The following is a 10,339-nucleotide window of genomic DNA, read 5'->3' as shown; positions in this document are numbered from 1 at the left end:
CCACAGAAAACCCACAAAATGTCACTTGTCTTGTTGAGAAGACTTACTGACTGGCATCAGAGTGAGAAGAATGTGCTTCCTGACGGGGCCTGTGTGTGAATAAATCTGCTAAAAAGGCCTAGAACTCTTTCACTGCTGTGTTTATTTCAGAGAATGTGAGTCCACCAGACCATCGTCAAGAAATCTATCACAAGCTGCTGATAACCTTTCAAGTTAACTCATTTACCCCCAATTGTTTCACACTACTGAACACCAAAAGCACGAAAAATGATTTTATTAATCTCCAATAGAAAAGGCACGGGAGACGTCCTGATTCCGTGTATTCAAGGACGACACATACACATGGAAAATAAATATTCTGAGTTTAAAATTGCATTCGAAGTGCAGTATCGTACTGGAAACATTAAAGGGTCTGAAATGCATACAACAGAGTACATAGAAAATAAAAATTCATCAAATAAACTGTATGTACAGTATAAGAACATACTGTAGGTGTTTTCGTGTAAAATGTATTATATACATTTTTTAAAAATCAGTACATCGCTGGCAATTTACATAATTCTTTTTTTAACAACCAGAAACATGTGTGCTTAAATATTTATGTGCAGTGCATGAAAAACGGGAAAACAGAAGTAAAAAAGAAATACCAAGAATAAGAACGTAATCACAAAACTTTCGGAGTTTAGGACCCAGAGTGAATGTCAGAAAGAACCACAGGCTTGCCAAACCATAGAAGTTGGCAGTTCCGTTCCGATATCACTGCGCGGTGTCTGTTGTTGTTCACATGCTGTATCCTTTCGCGCCGATGTGAGCCGTACTATTTTTTTTTCGAGCAGTTTGTTTGCTGCAGAAACTGAAAGTACAAACACACGGGAGCAGAATCGTCTTTGCATCGCGGAAGAGGGGACAGAACAGTGACAAGCAGCTCAATAAACCAGCTGAATTCAACACGGGATGAGGCGCTAGCGGTGGATTAAAGCGCACAGGATGGCTTCAGAGAGAAATATCCTAGCTGGTTAAGGGTTCCCTGTACATAAGTTACAGCAGGGTAGTAGAGACGATGTATGTGTGTACTGTAAGTAGCAGCGAACTACAGTATTTCTGCCCGGAGAACTGATCAACGAATACAGCCGCATTCCGGACAGGATACACAGGTGAGCTGAAACTTTTTAAAGGCAGTGTTGTAGTCTTGCAGGAGAAAAAGTGCGCTTATAAAAGTGTCGTTTTATTTAGGCTACTTGCGATGTGCAGCACTGTAAATGCAGCGGTCCTGTGTCTGCCTGCTGCGATTTCCATTGACACTCGCTCGTCCCTGCAGCTGTGCGCTCAGCGATACACCTGTGTGCCGCTCTTAAGTTTTAACAGGTGTTTATGGAAATCGTTTTGCTCACAAATATGTCAAAAGTTTCCGGTGCTTTCATCTTTTTTTTGCACTTCTTTGTAGGCAAAACCTTTGATTGAAGTATTCTGTATAGGTAACATGTTTGAATGACAACCTGGTGTGCATGTGTCAGAATGGACATACAGTATGTGACATGGGTAGGGTCTTGTTTTTGCAATGATCAATACTGTGATATGTGATATATGTGCGGTATACATTCTGAAAGCGATATTGCAGCTATTGCCGATGCTAATAAAGCCATTGTCATAGAATTTATTAGTATTGCAGGAAGGTAGTGACTGCTTAATTAATCTGTGCTGACATTACAGGTCCTCAAAACCTTTAAACTGAAACCATTACATTTATATCATTACTGGAATAAACGTATCGTTGCGGTATTCACTTTGATTTGCAAGAAAGCTACACAGCGCAATCGTTAGTTGATGGTGATACATCTCAATCGATAAGACCCGTTTATTACCGAGCTACAACACTAAGTAATGATATTTAATGTACTGTACTCTTCGCAGAAGCCGGTTCCTTTTTTTAAAGAATTAAGGTTGATACTCTTCGACTGCGTTTGATTAAAAAAAAATACGTGTACAATACAATACCGATTGCATTACCTGGCTGATGCATGTAAGGTTGTAAGTTGCGTGAGCTATTGAGAATCCCACATATTGTAGCAATGAAAACGCAAGCAGTATTTCTTACCTGTGCTGAGATCCCTTTTAATAGTAAATCCCAACACAAGTCAGTTGGATTGAAAAGCTAATGGGAATTGATCTCTTCAGGTCTGGAAACATATACAGTACATGAAAAAACGTCTTTAATTTAAGATTTACAAAATCTGATTTCAGGTTTCAGGTGCTATTGTTTCCTATAGATGTGTCGGAATATTTTTAAGTTCTGTTAATGTTTTTCTTTAGTGGTTTCTCTGTTGGCAATTGAATCGTGCGGACATCGAGCGTTCTTTCACAGTAAAGGCAGTAGGATTTGATTTCAGATTTGTGGCTTGACTGGAACTGGTTTAATTAGGTATTATCTTGTTTGACAGAACAGACACAAACATTGTCTTCCATCACTCCAAATTGCTGAACGATTTGCTTTGTTTAAAGTCCAGGAGGAAGATAAAGCTATTGGTCATGTTAATTCCAGATGTGCTGCGTTTCTTTGTTTTATATGTCTTTACCTGAAGCCAGGTATATACTGTACAGTTAAAGTTAACGTTCAATTTTATTGCACCCGTGGCTGTTGAGCTGAACTATTGCAGGGTTCAAATACACCAAATCTTCTGCAGCTTCAACACGTAGCCTACTGTAGCTGTTTATTAGTCCATGGCTGAACTGTTCATTTCCACTCATTGTAGCTAGTCCCCTCTCCGTTGGGTGGATGAGTCAATGACAGCCATTTAGCTGGGGTTGAATCTGTATAAGAAATTGAGCCCCAGAGTCGTTCACAGGGCGATGTGTTGGACTGATTGTACGTGCCGAGCAACACTCATTCTGGTCGATACCCTGAGCTCTCCAAAGAACCAGATGCTGGAAGAGCTGGATGTGTCACGGCTCTATGAATTTGTGTCTGCGGTTCTTCAAGACGGTGCTTCTACCAGAAAGCAATTGAGAAAGTGCTTTTAAAAGCAGATAACGTTTGCTTCAGTGGGACACCAACAGAGTTGCTCCAGATCCCAGCCAGTGGCAACGTGACGGAGTTCTTAGTGTCTGTGGTGGAGGGTAAGCATGCAGAAGCAAAATCCTTGTTTTGTGCAACTGGTGGTTATCGTCAGATAAAGAAAAATCCTCCGTTCATCAACAAGCCATCATCACACGCTGCAGTTGTTGCCTGTAGGAGAACAAACATTTCCGGATGGAGATTTACCCTTGGAAGTGCGACATTTCTGAGGAGCAGTGTTTTGTCTGTGGCAAAACTGTTCTTTTTTTATATACCACTTCTTACTGTTGCAGTGGGAAGGAGTCGACACTTTGATATAAAACCAACTCATGAATGGAAGGCTCTAAGTTAATCACACTATTGAGAATTCAACAGGCTGTAACAATGAAGACGGAAACCCATATTTATTATCTATACTAAGATACGTTTCATAGGAAAACCAAACACAAGACACTTGGGTTGAAAAGCCAATGGGAATCAGTCTCCCAGATATGTATAGATGTATTTTTGATTGACATTAAAATTTTTCTTTTAGTGAGCAAGGTACTTTCCTGGTCTGATTATACTTTTTGTGTAGGGGAACTGTTGTGTTTTTTTCCTGCTTTTATTGTAGAAAATTCCGACAGTGTCCTCTTTGAGTAGTTTTTTAATGGGCCTCTTTGCTTCTCTGCTGGGCCTGGGTGCACTCTCCTATACCTCATTGCTGGCTGGATAGACCTGATTTGCTGCTGGCCTGAATTTCATAGAAAACATCCTACTTCCTACTTTTTGCACCCACTTGGCCTGTCTGACTTCACTTCTGAAGGGTTGTCCTCTCTCTCGGTCAGAATTCTATGGCCAGCATTCAAGCCTCTATTGATTTTTGTTTGCACTGTGGAATATTTATGTTGGGTCCCTTAGCAGGATTGTGTGTGAAGGGAGGGGGTGACACAAAACAAGTGAACTGGATCGTGCTCTTTGTCCTTCACTCACACCAGACCTCTGTCCTTCCATGGTTAGAAAGCTGTACATTCCAGGGAAGGCTTGTGGAACACACTTTCAAGAAACTTAAATAGAAATAAACAAATGGACTTCCTTTCACTGCCTCTGATGCCAGACATACCTTGGCTTAATGGCCTGTTTCCCATCTGAATCGTGATAAAACCTTCATTATAGATTTTATCTTGAAATCTATGTGGGAGAATTTACTCGGAATTTGACTATTACCCAATACTTCTGAAATCCGTGATGAAATCGGACGGCTTCAGACCACTGGCAACATTTAGCTACACAAGGGTTGTATCTCTAAGCACATTCATTGTATTAGACCTGTCAAATTAAAAAGCATTTGTTATTTATTGGAATTAAATTAGTAAGGAACAACAAAAGCATCCTTGTACTATAGCAAACGTTACATTTCTTTAAAAAGGCATGGTAGTTCATCCCTTGATTCTTAAGAAACCCCTTTTATCTTGTATTCACTCACTATAACACCTAGGAGGCTGGAAACTACTGATATTCTCCAAAGATAAAGCATTGTTATCTCCCGCTGAACTGTGAAAGACCCTGTTTGCATCACCTCAGTTAATCTGTATGGAAATTGGCAATTGATTGTAAGTGTCTTGGGCTTTGGGGTTTCTTGTTTTCTATGTAAAAATGGGATTGAACCAGGAATGTACCTAAAGCTGTATGTCTGAAATGTTCGGTGTGCATTTTCATTTCATTATTGCACAAATTCATTGTGACCCCATTTTTAAAAGATGCAGTCTCAGGGGGTTGTTTAGATGGGTTGTGACAAAGCAGCAGCTTGGAGGAGTGGTTAGGGCTCTAGACCCCTGACTGGAGGGTTGTGGGTTCAAATCTTCGGTAGGATACTGATATGGTGTGCTTGATCTAGGCACTTCAGTCAGATAACTCCTATAAATTTCTTCTCAGTTAACATATCTGAAAAATAAAGGACTAAGACAAAAATCTGGATCCATGGTTATTGTGTTTTGTGCTGTTTTATAGAAAAAAGCAAAACTAATCCTATTCTTTGCAAAAGAGATGAGAAAATCCTATTTCAATTTGAGGTCCATTTTTTTCTTTAGTCATTGAAAAGTGCAGGTTGATTATTTTTGATGACCCTAATATTGTTTAATATCCCCCCAAACTAAAATAATCTAATACAATAAATATTTATAACAAGTATGAGAAGTGTGTCATAGAAACAACCTGGCTTTCCTTAGATGTCTCCCATCCCCATACAGACTAGGCACGGCTTTGCATTTTTTCCTTTCTTGTGTGTATGATAATGTCAGGTGAGAAGCTGGTAACACTGCTGTAAAACGTTTGCTACCATCTATTATAAAAAATGTAGCTGCAATACTTTTTTGGGTAAAGCTTACTGATCTCTGTGGTCGTCAGTGCAGTCATGAAAGTTTGCTTTCTGGAGTATGATAAAAAAAATTGGAATTCATAATTTATTGGTACAGACGTTTATCTGCTTTATATTCTTGTTCCTCTTTAATGATCATACACCCCAGATCATTCCAGGTAACCCCTTTCTTTCATTGTAGTTCAGCACTATTTGTTCAGACAACACTAAAGTTCCGAAATAGCAGGAAGGACGAACGGAGGATTATGCAAATCTGTGTTCTTTTTTTTTCCTCTGGCACAGTAATAAATTAGGTCCAGACTTGGATGAGACAAACAAATATTTATTAACAATAAATAACAGCACTATATAATAAGTACACTATGACACATATGTGTAATCAGTGCTTTCCAGAGTCCTATTTCCAACAGACAAAAAAGAGAAACCCTGCATCTTAGTACAGCTCAGAACTAAATACCCCTTTTTAAACAGGTTGGTGCTCACAAGGGAATGAGAACCAATTTCCCTACTCTAACAATGCATCACTAGCACAGGAGAGAAGAATTTTAGCCCGAGGGTTCCACCATATAGGAAATCCAACACCCTGGATTTTCAAGAATCTCCTAAAATAAAGAAGACAGCAAGCACTTTTACAATAATCCTCAAATTACTGAGCCAGAATCTGGTCTCCAAAACTGATCAGATAATGGCTTTAATGGATTTGGAGGAAAGGTAGATGATGGATGTTGATGTTCCTTCTTCTTTGGTCATCTCCCTCTTGTCTCTATGTGTCTGTCCTCTCTCAATTTGTGCTGTAGTTGCTTTCAATAGAAACTGGCTACATTTGCCCTAGAAAAGGCCAGTCACCTTTGAATCTTTCTTCTTTATTATTCAGGTCATAGCATTAAGAACATAAGAATGGTTACAAATATGAAGGAGTCATCTGACACATCTATCCCATTTGCTAGCTAAAGAAAGTTGTTTTTGAAAGTGGGACAAAGCAGATAGCATATCAAGCCAAAAGACAATGGAATCATCTGCATTGCTCAGTGTAATACACTGCTTCTTTGCAGTGTGCTTGGGTATATAATGCATTATGTATTTATTGTAATCCTTGGACTAAAGTGTTAGTAAATGCCTCTGGTAAATAAATGACAACAATTATATACTGTAAAAACATCTCAGGGGCAATAATCAGATATATATTCATGAAAAACTGTAATTATAAAGGTTTATTTTCTTTGCAATAAAAAAACAGTGCAATAATTCAGTTCATGTCGTTATTTTAAAGTGATCTTCATACATCCCTCAGAAGGGGTTGAAAGAATCACTCCCTTAGCTAATAAGGTTAGCAATGTAATAAAGCACGGCCAGTTTTCAACCAGCATATCCACATTGTTTGGGATGTCCTATGCAGTACGCAGAGTCTATATGACAGGCGGTTTGCTGCCTCAAGCTTATTGTAAACATCAGAGCTTGACTTTACAGCCAAGCCTTGACAAAGTCATAAAGAATGTTTTTATTATTAATTTCCAAGAAGACGAAGGTAGCACAGTCCTAATAAGGAGCCAGTTTCTGATGCATCCAGTGTTAAGAAGGGCAGTTCTGCACAGGGGAACTTCAAAAAAATGATCAGCAAATTATCTCTGTAACATCCATGGCCAAGGGTCTTGCTGTACTGCAGTGTAGTGCCTTGCGTTAAATGACATCTTCTGGAACTATGACACCTTAATAAAGCTTGAAAGAATGTACTCTTTGCAATCTCTGTAGCCCTTCCATCGGGTGTGGTTGAGTGTTCTTAATTAATTAAAAGTACAAGAGTTGCTTGGAGTGTTCTCCACCGCTGACGCGTTAACCTCAAAAACAGGACAGGTAAAAGGTGCAGAGGTCATATGACAGTTCTGTAGCTGAGCAAATACTGGCAACACCCTGGATTTTCAAGAAACTACATAGCCTGTGTTTGTTTAAGCATATGTTGGATCCTAGCATAAAGTACATGGGAACCGAGTGACCAATAAAAAGGGGTGGAGCGGTGGCTCTGTGGCTAAGGATTTGCGCCTGTGGCTGGAAGGCTGCCGTTTTGAATCCCGAGGAATCCTACTCCGTTGGGCCCCTGAGCAAGGCCCTTAACCCCAACTGCTCCAGGGGCACCGTGTAAATGGGTGACCCTGCGCTCTGACCCCAAGCTTCTCTCTCCCCGTCTGTGTGTCTCATGGAGAGCAAGCTGGGGTATGCGGAAAGACAAATTCCTAATGCAAGAAATTGTATAGGGACAATTAAGTGATCTTATAGTGATCTTATCTTATAAAGCCAATCATTTGCTTGGGACTGGGTTGTAGTTTAAATAATCAGAGAGTTTTACCACAGAACTTCCTAGTTCTAAAAGTGTGCTCCAAAGAAGCTTCTCTGAAAGCCTCAGGCAGTGTTCAGGCCCTTTTAAATTCCACTCGACAAAGGTTCAACTACGTACAGAAAACAACTTCTTTCGCCAAGCTGGAAAGAGATCCCTAAATTAAACATGTTATTCAGATCTAATTTGTGCAACTGCACACCAGCACTGTAATGGACTGCTAAGGAGAAGAGGCAGTCCCCTGATCATATACACCTTTTCGTTAGCTGACAGAGAATTTCATATGGATAATGGTGTTGGCACATTTTTGTGAGAGTTAGACCTGAATGACACCTTAGCGGTTCCTCAGTTTGAGGTATGTTTCATGGAGCCGCAGTTTTCCCTGTGAATTTCTAAAGAAGCCATCTGATGTTATCTGATAAGTCCCAGGCATCTAAAGCATTTTGTTCATCTTTTTCCTTGGAATCGGAGCACAAATATTTGTCAAGTTTGACAAACAACAAAGCCCTCCACACCCGCCACGTGTAAAGACCAACAATGCACGAAGGGTAAGGTGAGTTTGTTGGCTGTTGATGTTAATATTTTTACGTCAACAGTGAGCTGCTGCAACACCAGCAGGAACTTGCCCTACTGTTGTAGGAAAATCATTAAAGTAGTTTTACGCCAATAAATTACAGATCACTAAACGCTTTTGCATTGAAAAAGACTACACACCAGCACAAAAGCAATTTTTTTTCTGAGATGAAAATAGTCTGAATTTCCAAACATGCGAGGCTCTACCAATACTAGGCTGTTATTAAGCATAATAACTGCAGCATTGTATGTTTAATTTTACAGCACATAAACCCTCTAATTAAATAATCAAATCAGTATCAAGCCACTTCCTGACACAGACAAAAAAACCTTGAAGAATGCTGATATTATTACCTCGGTGTTTCAAAACCATTGCTGGGTTTATGATCAGGAGAGGAACTGCTCTGTTATTAATTGAAAAAAGCAGCTGAATTCAAAGGCGGTAATATACAGGAGATGTACAGGGAAAACTATTTCTTTTAGGGCCGTAAGAAATTTCACATACAAAATTGTTCACTCATCCATCTTCTCGCTTTCTAAAGAAAGTAAAACCATCTTGGTTACTTACACAAGAGACTATCTTACGGACACTGTATCAAAAATGTTTTACAGGCCTGAAATAATCTGTTTAAATGGAAGGTCAGTACCATCTCATGGTGGATGAGTCTTTGTAAGCATGTAAAATTGCATTCAGGTATCACTAGAAGCAGGAAAATTCTTTTATCCAGCCACTGACATCACTGTAGAAGAGCTATCCAAGAAAAATAGCTACACTGTACATGCTAAAGCACATGCTTGGCTTTGCAGCCAACTGGTGTAGAGGTGTATTTAATGAATTCAGTAATGAATACAGAGTACTTGAATATGAACCACACGTATCCCAATCTCCCTTTTAATCCTGAATCAAATTTATAACATAACCTCTTCATACGCCTGTTTCTTAATACTTCACACAGTTCTGCAGTTAAAATCTGAAGCTTTAATCAGTGAATCATCAAAGGGAAATCACTGAATAAACAGTGCCTCCTTTCTAAAATTAAAAGCACTTAATTATATAAATGGAACCACTTAGCCAATCATAGAGGTAAGATGGGAATATATTGCAATGTTTGTTTAGAGGGGGGCATGACAGTTCTCCCTCCTACCTTACAGTTGTTAGGTCCTTGGTTCACTTCCTGACTGATGAGGTTCTGACGATGTTATCTCTGTGTTCACATGCATTTTCTCTTGGTGCTCTGGTGTACTCCTCCCTTCCAAAGACATGTCTTTCTGTGTTATTGTGCACGTTCAGATGGGCTGGGTATAGTTTGTGCTTTGTGCTTCCTGGATGGCCTCAAGTGCGTTAAAACCCTTACCACGAATAAGCAGCTATCTGATCATGAATGGCAGAAATGTTTGTCCAGATCTGTGCAGAATTCTAGGCATGAATTTCCAGAAATTGATTTTTAGAATATGGATTCTTCTTTGTGAACCATTATGTTTGAACGCGGGTTTTAAGAATGCTGTTTTTTGTCTTTTTAAAACTCATCTCTGCCTCTAAGAAATAAGAGCCTAAATTTGATTATACAAGGTTTGTTCCCTTCATACTTGACACATTGAAGTGGTCTCAGTTTTGTGATCTGGGAAACACAATTTAACATGTCCCTATGTGATGAGCTGAGCTTTCATTCACAGAGTGAATAATTAAGATTTCCAATGCTCTTTTTATGACTGATAAGAAGAAACTGCAGTTGTAACCCCAAACTCAACTATGCACCAGACACAAAGCCAATTAAAGGAAAAAACTAGGAACATCAACAATGGCTAAACATGTTTTTTTGTGCTATCATTGCTGTTATTGTTTCTTCCTACCAAAATGTAATATTGCATGAGTTTATTTCACAGATTAAGGAGCTCTGCTCAAATGCTGTCAAAAGGTAGCACCATCAATCTGGTTGTAATATATATTAACAGTACCCATCAGCAGCAGCTAAGAGTCCCAGCACTGCTTCCCCGTGTGTGTCAACAGCTCCCTTTTGTGCTGTTGGAG

At 39.4% G+C, this 10,339-nt stretch overlaps 1 protein-coding gene across 1 annotated transcript in view; it reads left to right on the top strand.

The window, feature by feature from the left end:
* Positions 1–752: 752 nt before the first annotated feature.
* Positions 753–10,339, top strand: part of camkk1a (calcium/calmodulin dependent protein kinase kinase 1a) — a 67,478-nt gene continuing 57,891 nt past the window's right edge. Inside the window, exon 1 of the mRNA XM_088906993.1 lies at positions 753–1,154. The gene's annotated coding sequence lies outside the window, so the exon portion shown is untranslated. The remainder of the gene's footprint in view (positions 1,155–10,339) is intronic.

This window comes from Atractosteus spatula, chromosome 27, assembly GCF_055471065.1.
Source record: "Atractosteus spatula isolate fAtrSpa1 chromosome 27, fAtrSpa1.hap1, whole genome shotgun sequence".
NCBI classification, from domain to species: domain Eukaryota; kingdom Metazoa; phylum Chordata; class Actinopteri; order Semionotiformes; family Lepisosteidae; genus Atractosteus; species Atractosteus spatula.
The sequence above is the reverse complement of the archived record's forward strand: the minus strand, read 5'-3'. Positions and strand labels throughout refer to the sequence as shown.